This window comes from Triticum urartu, chromosome 6A (assembly GCF_056163025.1).
Source record: "Triticum urartu cultivar PI428250 chromosome 6A, HENAU_Tu73, whole genome shotgun sequence".
Taxonomy (NCBI): domain Eukaryota; kingdom Viridiplantae; phylum Streptophyta; class Magnoliopsida; order Poales; family Poaceae; genus Triticum; species Triticum urartu.
The window spans coordinates 444977099-444990434 of record NC_141878.1 but is presented as its reverse complement, the minus strand read 5'-3'; positions in this window follow the sequence as shown (position 1 = coordinate 444990434).

The following is a 13336-nucleotide window of genomic DNA, read 5'->3' as shown; positions in this document are numbered from 1 at the left end:
CCCTTCCATCTTCCCCCGCCGATGTCGCCGGCGGCCACCCCGGCCAGCCTCTGGTCACCAGCAGGCGACCTTGTCGCCCCCTGGTTCTCCTCCTAGCCTCATGCCCGAGCTTCCCGTCCAAGAGCACCACGCCGGCCGCCCGCTCGTGTCCTCCTCGCACTGGATCCGACGAGTCCAAGTGCCGCCGTTCCCGCGTTGCTGCAGCGCCTCCCTCCTGCCGCGAGCTCCACCTCCCATGGCTGCCGCCGCCGTCCTGCCTACCCCACTGGAGCGCCCCGCCGCCTTGGGTCTCCTCCGCCCGGGTCCTCTCGCGTCACCACCCGCAGGTTCCAGCATTGCCTCGAGTGCCCCCGCGCCCCTACATTGAGCCACCAGGGCGTGGGTCGACGGATGCCGCCTCCTTTGCACGAGCTCGCCTCCGCCTCTACTTCTGTTGCTGCTCAGCCCTGCTTCGCCTTGCCACCACGAGCACCGGATGCTCCGGTGAGCCCGCGCCAGCCAGCAACCTCCTGCTGCCCTTGCCCCATGCTTCTACCACTCCTACGAGCACCCCATTTGTGAAACCTGCCGCCGTCGGAGGTGACTAGTTCATCGTGTCCTTTTGAACGCTATCAACCGAGGCCTTTTTGGTGTTGTTTTGGATCTCACCAAGGCCTTCTTGTTCTTGGGTTTTCGGCAAGCAACATGAGGACCGAGGACTCAGAGCAACCGGTCCTTCAAGTTTTTCAGAGACCACGCGGAGTCGCCAAGTACCCCGACACCCGGAGCCCCTTGGAAACGTCAAGTTCGACTACCGTAGCACCGAAGACCTTGGATGCCCGAACGAGTGCTGACCGAAACGCCTAAGTACCACTACTTCCACGACGACCGTTGTCCGCCAAGTACACCTTCGGACACCAAGTTCCTCTTCAAAACGTACGACTACTCGGTGTTGCATCAAGTACCCCAATGGCCGGAGCCCTCGGATCCGTCAAGTTCGTCTACGAACCGAGAACAACTACCGTCTCCAAAGAACCGTGTAACGGAACCGTCAAGTTCGACTATGACTCGTGTACGACTACACGGGATTCCTCGGACGCAAAGTTCAACGATGCATCAAGTTCCTCGCCGTGACCCCGAACATCTACAGAAACTCGCACAACGATAAACATGTACCACTACCATCGCCGAGATCGCGAGAACCTCTACCGTCGACCCTAGAGCATGCGAGAACGACTACTTCCACTACGAACGTCCCGAAAACGTCTACTTACCCTACACCGCATCGAACTCGAATCGCTCCGATAACGCACGCTTTGAAGGTATAACCCCGAGATGACCACCCGTGAACGAATGCATGTGTGATGTATGAGATGCTCATGCTTGCTCCGTGCTCGAATTGTCGGTGCATGTTGCCCCCCTTTTGCCTTGTCACCGTCGTCGACCCGTGGGAACCCAGTAACCGGGATCACCCCACCATCTTTTGCACGCTCCCGTCACACTTCCTTTGAACTGATATCTCCATGAGCTACCGGAACCGTTATGTTGTCGGGGCATCATTTTTGGAATTGTTGCCGTGGCACCCCCTTCGTTTCCGCCACGTTGACAAATGCCTTATATCTTATCATGTCAACATTTTCTTAAAATTGCATAAACCTGAACATGTCATCCGCATCATGTTAACAACATTAAGATGTTTAAAACTGTTGTTTGCTTTAAATTGCTAATGCACATGAGGATATACCGGAATTGTTGTTTGATGTTTCCGGCCTCATTTAAAATGCCTAACTATGTTTCCACTCATGTTTCACCTCTTGCCATGTTAACCAACCTTTAATATTGTTGAGTACCTAACCGGGAGTGAACTAAATAATTGATGTGGTGTTCCGTCAATATGCAACTCGTTGCATATTGAGCTCCACTTAATTTGTAGGATTGCTTGTGCACTTTGCCATGCCATGCCTCATTAATCCGGACATGCATCATACTTGATTGTGCATCATGCCATGATTATGTGATGGTTGTTTACTATGTTGTGCTTCTTTCCGGTGTTGCTTCTTCGGGTTGGTTCCGATAACATCGCGTTTGTGAGGAACCGTTCAACTACGTCCGTTTGTCTTCTTCATGGACTTGTTCTTCTTCCTTGCGGGATTTCAGGCAAGATGACCATACCCTCGAAATCACTTCTATCTTTGCTTGCTAGATGCTCGCTCTTTTGCTATGCCTATGCTGCGATACCTACCACTTGCTTATCATGCCTCCCATATTGTCGAACCAAGCCTCTAACCCACCTTGTCCTAGCAAACCGTTGTTTGGCTATGTTACCGCTTTGCTCAGCCCCTCTTATAGCGTTGTTAGTTGCAGGTGAAGATTGAAGTTTGTTCCTTGTTGGAACATGGAGATGTTGTTCCTTGTTGGAACATCTTTACTTGTTGGGATATCACAATATCTCTTATCTAATTAATGCATCTATATACTTGGTAAAGGGTGGAAGGCTCGGCCTTATGCCTGGTGTTTTGTTCCACTCTTGCCGCCCTAGTTTCCGTCATATCGGTGTTATGTTCCCAGATTTTGCATTCCTTACACGGTTGGGTTATAATGGGAACCCCTTGACAGTTCGCCTTGAATAAAACTCCTCCAGCAATGCCCAACATTGGTTTTACCATTCGCCACCTAGCCTTTTCTTTCCCTTGGGTTCTGTAGACTCAAGGGTCATCTTTTTTTAACCCCCCCCCCCCCCCCCCCCGCCCCCCCGGGCCAGTGCTCCTCTGAGTGTTGGTCTGACCGAGTAGACTGCGGGGCCACCTCGGGGCAACTTGAGGGTTGGTTTTACTCGTAGGATGTCTCATCTGAGTGTGCCCTGAGAACGAGATATGTGCAACTCCTATCGGGATTTGTCGGCACATTCGGGCGGTGTTGCTGGACTTGTTTTTACCATTGTCGAGGATGTCTTGTAACCTGGATGCCGAGCCTGATCGGATTGTCTTGGGAGAAGGAATATCCTTCGTTGACCGTGAGAGCTTGTGATGGGCTAAGTTGGACACCCCTGTAGGGATTTTGAATTTTCGAAAGCCGTGCCCGCGGTTATGGGCAGATGGGAATTTGTTAATGTCTGGTTGTAGAAAACCTGAAGTTGATCTTAATTAAAATACATCAACCGTGTGTGTAACCGTGATGGTCTCTTCTCGGCGGAGTCCAGGAAGTGAACACGGTGTTGGAGTAATGTTTGACGTAGGTTGTTCTAGGATCACTTCTTGATCGTAGTTGTTCGACCGTGCCTTTGCTCTCTCTTCTCGCTCTCATTTGCGTATGTTAGCCACCATATATGCTAGTCGCTTGTTGCAGCTCCACCTCATACCTTTTACCCTTTCTATAAGCTTAAATAGTCTTGATTGCGAGGGTGTGAGATTGCTGAGTCCCCGTGACTCACAGATACTTCCAAAACCAGCTTGCAGGTGCCGAGGATACCGTGTAGATGACACAACCAAGCTCAAGGAGGAGCTTGATGAAGATCTTGTCCTTTGTGTTGTTTCGTTCTAGTTGATCAGTAGTGGAGCCCAGTTGGGGTCGATCGGGGACCTTGTCGCATTTTGGGTTCTTCTTTTATTTTGGTTCCGTAGTCGGACCTTGATTGTATTTGGATGTTGTAATGCTGTATTCATGTATTTGTGTGAAGTGGCGATTGTAAGCCAACTATGTATCTTTTCCCCTATTGTATTACATGGGTTGTTTGCGAAGATTACCTCACTTGCGACATTGCTTTCAATGCGGTTATGCCTCTAAGTCGTGCTTCGACACGTGGGAGATATAGCCGCATCGAGGGCGTTACAACGCTGCCTTGATGGTGTGGCACACCGCTCATTTTGCCACGCCGATCCTTTGCATTGTTGTGGGTGGATAGCCATTGGGGAGAGCACCACTCATCCACCAATGCCTCCCAACAATCCAGCCTTTCCGCACACCATCTCGGGGGCACCTAAGTTAAGTAAGAGAAATTTGAGCGCTACGCCTACGAATCAAATCAAGGAAACTAAATACAAGGCCTTAAGAATAGGTAATTACCTTCATGTACTTCTTCTTACTCAGATACTTTGTGTGGCACTTCGACTTGGACATCCTAATACCAATTGAGGCGAAGTAGTCTCGAGTAGCCTGCGTCCGAGCCCCGTTCCGCTAGTTTTGAAGTAGCCGCCCGCACTCGGCTTCGATAACCCAAGCCGCGGCCTCCTCTTGTCCCTCAGCACACCTATAAAAGGTCTGCAATCAAACAAGAAAACATGGATTAGTACAGTCACTAGGGTTGCCAATCAAACAAGAAAACACAACGTAGACGAGAGAGGAAAAATTACCCAAAACGTCTGGATCACAACGTCAGCCACCGTGTGGCATTCGACACCGCCGATCCTCTCCCCCGGCGGGGCCGGGGCAGCCATGTAGTGCTCCCAGGTCATTCCTAGCTCTGGAACCTGGCCCTCACCTGGCAACATGACCCATCCCGGAAAGCTCTGGCGACAAATCACACCAGGGACTGTGTTGGGCCTGCGGACACCACGACCGTGTTTCCAAGACCCGTAGTATGACAAGGCTAACACATTATATATTCGAAGAACCGTGACGGAAAAAGTTTAAAAAAGAGTAAATGCACTTACTTCACCCCATCAGGCATAATCGACCACCTCTGGTCAGGGGTCGCCGGGGTGGGCGGGAGCTTTGTACCACCACGCTGGTAGACATTGCCCCCCTCAACCAGCTCACTCTCACTATAGCTATCAGAACTATAGCCACCCTCGTCACCATCAGCGTGGCCACTCGACTCGGCCAGTCCCCCAATCGGTTCGGCTGCGATGTAGCCTGATCCAGAGTCTCGTGGGACGAAGCGTCTGGGACCGGAGTCTCGTGGGGCGAAGGCTCGTCGGCCCGAGGCTCGTGGACCAGGGTCCGAGACGGGTCCACCTCAGGCGGCTCCATGTCAGACGGAGCAGCCATGTGGTCAGGTGAATCAGCTGAGGGTGGCGGCGAGGAAGGCGTAGTGGCAGCCTTTCCACCTCTCCCGCCGCCACGTCCACCTCTACTAGCCTTCTCCTTCTTCTCCCCCCGACCTCTCCCGGCCAAAGAAGAAGCGACCGCCGGTGGTATCTGCATACTGAGATCTAGCGCTCTCCGGAGGGTCTGGGGTGGAATGGAACTACCCCTCCCACCACGCGCCGAGAAAGGAGCCTCGGAGCGCTCTCGACCCGCGCCCACCATCTGTCAACACCTGCAATGACAAAGAGTAAATGAAATTAGTACAACATAAAAAAAAGAATACCTGACATGAATAATAATATGTATATAATTTAAGTGTATCATCATCATGAACATAAAAAAATGGAATACCTAACATGAACTATAATATTAATCTTCATCGTCTATATATGCTTCGGGGTCAATAAATGTGAAAAGCCTGCTACATAATCCTCAAAACATCTATAAGCATATCCTAAATCTTGGCTGCATGCATGTGTTTTTTGGAAGTCTAAGAAGAAAAAACTAGCATGCCTTTTAGTGTGCACTTAAATAGTCTGTCCGCTGTACAATGTGATTTTTTTCCAGTAGGGGTATAAGCGAGAACTCATAGACATCTTACCTTGGGCAAGAAGTGCTCAAGCGAGGAAACGACAGTGGCCAAGGCTGGATCAAGCCCAATCTCCTCCTTTGCCTCCCTTAATGATGTTGCTGCATCATCAGCATCACCCTCCTATGCCTTTCCTCCGGGCAATGCAACCTCCCCTGCAAATCTCAAGTGGAGAAAACAAAGTCAGATAGGGTTTATCCAGCTCGTGTCTAGGTTGGTATCTATTTGTGAACCTGGTTGTTCAAATATAAAAGCTAAGGCAAGCCAAACCAGCACTAAACAGAAAAAGCTAGGTTAAAAATCCTCTTAAAATTAGGGAGTGTCTATTTAGTACTTGATTGTTTTTCAATTTGGTAACATTCACATTTCCTGGCAAATAAACGGAGGACACTTGTATGTCCAAAAAACCCCACCCCGGCGACTGTATGCTTTCTATTTCTAAAAAATGGGTCGAGCTAGACTGTCACTCGGTTTCAACTAAACCTGAACCACAAATACCCTGGACCATGGCGAACAACTGCCCATCAGCTTGCGACCCACCAAACAGCCAAACATTGAGGGAAATCCCAGGAAGATCACCAGGTCAGAAACACTTCTACTTACTATATAGTAATAAAATCTGGGGAAATATTAGTATATTAAATTAGAAACAAACAGGATACTCTAGAAATTACAGAAACTTTGAAGTCTAGAATGAAGAAATACAGTGGCGAAAAATCATAGAACCTACACTATAATCCTGAGGTAGCTGAAAATTATACTGCAGACTCAATATTAGTGAAAGCATGCACAAAAATACAAAAGAATGTGTGCACCTAATATCATAAAAACATTCATAGCCTACACATTGTGTTGACAAAGTAAATGACACTGAAAATTATCAAGAATTATAGTGCAAAAGAGTCCAAGAACACCTACAAATTACATCCCAAGATTTACACTAGCAGAATTTGCCAACTTACACTGCAACTGCCTAGCAATTACTTTGTAATGTAGCCCTTTCTTCATTAAAATTAAAATACCTCGCTATAAATAGAAGAAGGCAATAGATGATATACGCCTGTCCTGCTTTGTATGCAATCGATGTTGAGCACAATCCAACTTGCAAACCTCGGAAAAGATTCATCTTTTTCTGAATGTATATCACGATTATGCGTACATATGTAGTTTTATATCAAGAAACAGTAAGAAGAGAATTTTGTCAATTTTGGTTGAATTCCAATTACAACTTCGACTGCAAGTCTGAACATTATTTTTTGAAAAGGGGGAAGACCCCGACCTCTGCAAGTCCGAACATGGACATGAGAAACTCAAAATTGCAAAAGAAGAGACTCGACGCAAACACACCTTTCCCGACACGACAATCAATTTCTTGCAGATTTCAGAAGATTTTTAACACTATATATCTTGCTTTCAGTTCATCAACTTCTTTTGATCACATACAAAAGATGTTTCTCTGAAAGATTTTCAGAGGCCTATATCCCATCCTACCAGTTTCTGATGGGAATTCAACCTAACTGCATAATTTGACATGGGGACCTGCAAGTCCGTGTATAGATGTGAACCCTAGCATCACAGTTACTGTGCATGTTCTGCTCAGAAATAGAGAAAGGATTACATCATCATTGTAGAATGTCCTTAGTGGACTACTCACCAATACATATATATGCAGGTTCAGTATCATGCTCAAAACTTGTAACAAAGGCCAAGTTTGAAACCTCGTATGGATGAAAACATGTAAAGAGGTGTTCAGCGAAGACATGTAAAGATTTTCATGACAGCATACTACCAACTTGTCTCCCGAGTTGATTTAGAGAGCAAATCAAATAATGATAATTCGATTAAATGATGAACAAAGCACATGAACAAAGGACGGGTGAGTCTAGTCTATCATCAGCATGAGCATTCTCTACATCTCACAGAGAATAGATGAAGAACCCCAAACCGAGTTCATCTTGTACTAAAAACTTGTAAATCATGACATAGTGTTGTACATTTGCACCTTTTTCGTGTGGAAGGGCGGACGCAGGGGCCTGGCTCGGTGGATGGCGCAGTGGCGGGGAGGGCCGTAGGGAGGGGCCGGCGCCGCGGCCTAGCTCGGTGGAGGGGCGGGCTGCGGTGGCGGGGACGGCCCCGGGGCACGCCGCGGTGGCCGGAAGGGCCGCGGGGAGGGGGCGGCGCCGCGGCCTGCAACGATGGAGGGGCGGGCGCAAGGGCGGGTTGTGGTGGCGGGGAGGGTCGGGGGAGGGCTGCGGTGGCGGGCTGGCGGCGGTGCTGGGCGGTGGCGGGGAGGGGCGGCGTCGGGAACGCGGGGCTGGGTGGTGGCTGGGAGAGGTGGGGAGAGAGAGAGGGGTGGGGCCGGGCTGGGGGAGAGAGAGAGGGGTTGGGCCGGGCTGGGAGAGAGAGGGGGGGTGGGACCGGGCTGGGAGAGAGGGGAGGAGATTTTTTTTGTGAAGAAGAGAGGGGAGGAGATAGTCCCACTTCTTTTCCATCAGCCAACGGATGGCAAAGACCCACATCTTTGCCATCAGCCAGCGGATGGAAAAGCCCCACCTCTTTGCCATCAGCCAGCTGATGGCAAAGAATCTTTGCCGTCAGCTGGCAGATGGCAAAGAGGTGGGGCTAGTGGGCCGTTAGAGCTCCGTCATCCACTGGGCCCCACCCACTTCTTTGCCATCTGCTCGCAGACGTCAAAGATGTGGGTTGATTGGCCGTTATAGCACTGGACCCCACCCACCTCTTTGTCGTCTGCCAGCGGACGACAAAGATTCTTTGCCATTGGCTGGCAGATGACAAAGAACTAGCTGATGGCAACCAGGTTCTTTGCCATCTGCCAGTTCTTTGTCGTCCGTTTTTTGTAAGCAGATGGCAAAGACGTTCTTTGCCATCCGCTGGCAGACGGCAAAGAACTGACTGATGGCAAATTCTCTGTTTCCAGTAGTGAGTACCAATACTATTAATAGTACCCCCATGTAAATATTAGTGGTCCGAGCACTGTAACAATAGTTAGACCGATTGTATGCCCTTGCTTGATTGATTGATTGATATGATATGATTGTGTTTGTCTCATGTGCATATGGGTAGTGCTTTCTCATTAGACCTCATTCTATTATAATCTCTTCCCTCTAAACACATCAGATGCCTCCGAGACGTGACCTCGGTTTTGCTTTCCCACCAGAGCTCACTCAGTTGATCCAGCAGCAGAATGCCTTGATGCAGTTGTTAGTTCAGAACCAAGGCAACAACAACAACAACCCACCGCCGCCACCACCAGTTGACAACTTAGCTCGTTTTCTGAGGCTGCAGCCGCCGGTGTTTTCCAGTAGCACCGAGCCAATAGTTGCTGATGATTGGCTACGCAGGATTGGAAGGGAGTTGACCACTGCCGATTGCACAGATGCTGAGAAGGTGCATTTTGCTGCACACCAATTGGATGGACCAGCAGCCGCATGATGGGAGAATTACACAACCACTTTTCCTATAGCCAAAGTCACCTGGGAGCAGTTTCAGCAAGCATTCCGCACAGCCCACGTATCCACTGGAGCTATGAGCATGAAGAAGCGTGAGTTTCGCAACTTACGCCAAAGGAACCGTACTGTAGGCCGGTACGTGGAGGAGTTTAGTAAGTTATCCCTCTATGCTCAAGATGATGTGGCCACTGATGAAGCTATGCACCTAGGGTATGGTCATGGATCTGTCCGAGATACCCTCCCCAAGGACATCTCTAAAGGAACCAGGAGCATTCGAAGAAAAATCATCATCCACTCGACCATGAAGCTATGTTCCACTCGACAGTCTCGAAGACACTCAACCGTATGGACAATCACTCGACTACCAGAAGATCTAGAGCCACTCCACTCTGCAATGGTCGGGAATTAAGTCATAGCTTTAAGGGTCATTATGTATCTTTATGGCAGGTGTTACCAGTAACGTCCCCATATTTATGCGCCTTAAACCCTTTGTAACTGAGGGATACATCTGCTAGTCTACCCTATAAGAGTTCGCACGACTTAATCAACTATGCTAGAGCCCATAATAGCTTGTGGCTGCACACGGAAGTTTCTAGTATGAAAAATCTCATGATCCCTTTGGGCCTGGGTGGCGGTCCATAAAGAAAAACAGGCAATCCTGGAATACCCAGGTACCTCAATCCATCCAGATGTGTGTTTAAGTTGCCACCTTAGATAAACCATTAATTAACAAACTCACATCTGTCATGGATATCACTCACCCAATTCACGTCTACTAGCATAGCATGGCATAATAGGCGAACGTAGAAGTAACTCCCAAAGGTTTGATAATACAACAGGTAATAGGTACTACCTCAACTACTTCCCATCCCACAATTTAATTAGATCCTAATCATGCAATGTTTGAGGATTGATCTAATGCAATAAAACTGGGTAGTAGGAGGTATGATCAAAGTGTTACTTGCCTTGCTGATGATCCGTGAAACCTAGAGATTCGAAGTAACAGGCGGCGCACTCCGGGTATTCTATCGCAGACAAACAAACAAGCATACAATAAGTATTCATCTAATGCACGGGTGAAACTCAAATAAGAGATCTAACCAGAAGGTTCAACTTAAGAACTCTGATTTGCAAAAAGAATCAAATCAAATGAAGATACGAAAGTCAAACGGCAAAAGAAACAAGCTTCGTTTACTATTCTGGATCTAGAGCAATTTTTACAGTGGCAAAAACTTGTTTAAGTTGGTTAAACAGATAGAGGGTTTCGAGATGAAACTCCAGGCGCTTGAATCGCCTGATTCCGATAAACGAGCGAAAAGTTATACTAAAACGAAAATCGGATCAGGAATCGCGATCAGAAAAATCGTGGATTTAATCCGAGAAAAAGAAAAACGATGAACGTTCGCTAGAACGAACGAACGGACAAACGCTCGCTAAATAAATAAACCAGAAAAACCGATCTATTAAAAAAACCGAAACAAAAAAACCGAAACAAAAAAAACCGCGACTTTTTTTCTTTTTTTATTTAAAAAAACAGGCGGCGGGTCCGGCAGCGGCGGCGGCTGATTAGGGTTTCGGGCGCGGTGGGCTGGCGGCTCGGGTCGGGCGGCTTATAAAGGCTGCCCCCGGGCGGAGTCCCGCTCGGGTACGGCCCAAAGTCGGTTCGCGTTTTTTTTAAATTATTCCGCGCAGAAAAACAAATAAAAGAAATACTAAACGGATTCCAAAAATCCCGAAATAAATTTTCCCGGGCTTCTAAAATCAAGCCGCACAAGGTGAACATTTATTTGGAGCCTAAATGCAATTTTGAAAAACGCACATTTTTCCTAAATTCCAATAAAATGCTAAAATCTTATTTGATTTTATTATTAAATCCTCAATATTTCTTTATTTTGGGAAAGTCATTTTATTCCCTCCCTAATATTTTTTAATAGAAATAATTGATGATAAAATAATTAAAATCAAATGATCCTATTCGCAAAATTTGAGAAAACTCAAATATGAAAATAACGAAATCCCCAACTCTCTCCGTGGGTCCTTGAGTTGCGTGGAATTTCTAGGATCAAAACCAAAAGCAAATAAATTATGATATGCAATGATGGTCTAATGTATAACATTCCAAATTGAAAATTTGGGATGTTACAGCAAATGAGTGAAACCAAAGAACCTCGCGAGGTTGAACAAATTGAAAGAAAGAATACAATGAAGATGAACAAAGTTGAAAACACTCCGTTAGAAAAGAGGAACAAGGAACATCACGAGAGCCCTCTAGGTTGAAAGACATGAGAAAAGGGTTGCAATGGGCAAGAAGTACATGCAAGCACTCCGGTAGAACGAGATGTACAAGGAACGATAAGGATCAATTACGACAACACTCCGATTGAAAAGTGATAAGCAACTTGATAAGATGAAAAAGAATTTGAGTAGAGGGCACAACACTCCGGTTAAATGGATAAGCACGAAAAGAACACGATCCTGACAAAACAAGAAGATGGGTTGAAGCGAGCAACATCACAATGCCTCCGGAAGAAATGAGAGGATGGAATGGAATGAACGGAGGAGAAAACAACATCTTCTACCTCAAATGAGCTTGAAAATCATCTTTAGGAGAAGGGTCGAACGTATTTGTTGGGAAACCAACAATGAAAAGAGCAAGGTTGTAGTCGGCTTATGGAGAACATCTCAAAACTATGAGGTGAAATTCCGCCACTAACGGAAATAATAGATTGGATTGATATGAATCAGGAGACGAGAAACTTATTTCACCGGGAGGATAAATGAAGAACTGTCAGGACCCCGATTCCAAGTCACATCGATCTAGCCGGTAACACCTCATATCACTTTGCGGGCTCACGCACGGTATTCCCACGGGTGTCGCCTTACCATGGCCCGGGACCGTTTGCGCCTTTTGGCTCACGTATATGATAATGTCGCTAGCATCCATATGACAGAGAACTCGGGCCGACATGGCTAGTCGTGAACCCAAAGCGGCACTAACCTATGGGGACAGGCATACATGAATCACATCGAGCATGTCGATCAGCAGCGTGTGAATCCGGGCTGTAGCACTGGGCTAACAGGACTCCGGGAACCCGGGCTGTAGCAGGCTAGGCAGGACTCCGGATGTCACCGCGTGACATTTCCCCGAAGGGACAGACACAGGAACGAAGTGAAACACATGCCGGCCAGTCAAGTGATCTGAGCAGTAGTGCTGGGCTAGCAGGACTCCGATGAACCGGGCTGTAGCTGACTACTATGGCTCAAGGAAGCACTGGACTACATTTCCTCATAAGAGAGGCTGCCAAGGATAAACAACTAGATTGTCGGATCCCACACATACCAAGCATTTCAATCATACACACAATATGCTCGATATGTGTAAATACAACATGGCATCACAACATAACTCTACGACTCAAAGTATTTATTCATTAGGCTCCGAGGAGTGAGATATTACAAACATGGGTCTTATGACCCAACACACAGAGCATACAAGCAACAAGCACATGCGGAAGCTTAACTTGTCTGAGTACAGACAACTACAAATGAAGAAGCCTGAGAAGCCTGACTATCTACCAGATCCTGCCAAGGGTACAAGATCGTAGCTGAGGTATCAAGCTAAACGTCGAAGTCCACGCGAAACTACTAGCAAGACTGACGTCTCTCTGCAAAACATAAAATAGGCAAATGTGAGTACAAATGTACCCAGCAAGACTTACATCAGAACTAGCTACATATGCATCGGTATCAACAAGGGGGGGTGGTGGAGTTTAACTGCAGCAAGCCAGCTTTGACTCAGTGGCTAACCTGAACTACGACTGCAAGCAACTCTTTTGAGGTGGCGCACACGAGTCCACAAATTCACCATTCAATACACCACTATGGATCCGCTCCCGTCTCCCTACGAGAAGGCCATCCATAGCACTCACACTTATCTTGCGAGTTTTAGAGTATCCACTTTCACTTGTCTATGAACTATGCAAGGGGTCCAAGTTTCCATATCCGAGGAATCCGGCTATTCGAATAGATAATGTTAACCCTGCAGGGGTGTACTTCTTCACACACGCTCCCACCACTTACCACCATATACACGTCATGTATCTCGGCAACCTTCAAGCGGAAGCCTGGCGAGGGTGTCGGCCACGGCCTACCTAAACACATAAGTCTCTAGTCCAGGTTTATCGCCTATCCAGGTTCCATCCGCAGGGAGTCCGGCCGAGGTTTCCACATACGGCCCCGAACGATGTGAACAGGGTTCCCGAGACACCAAACG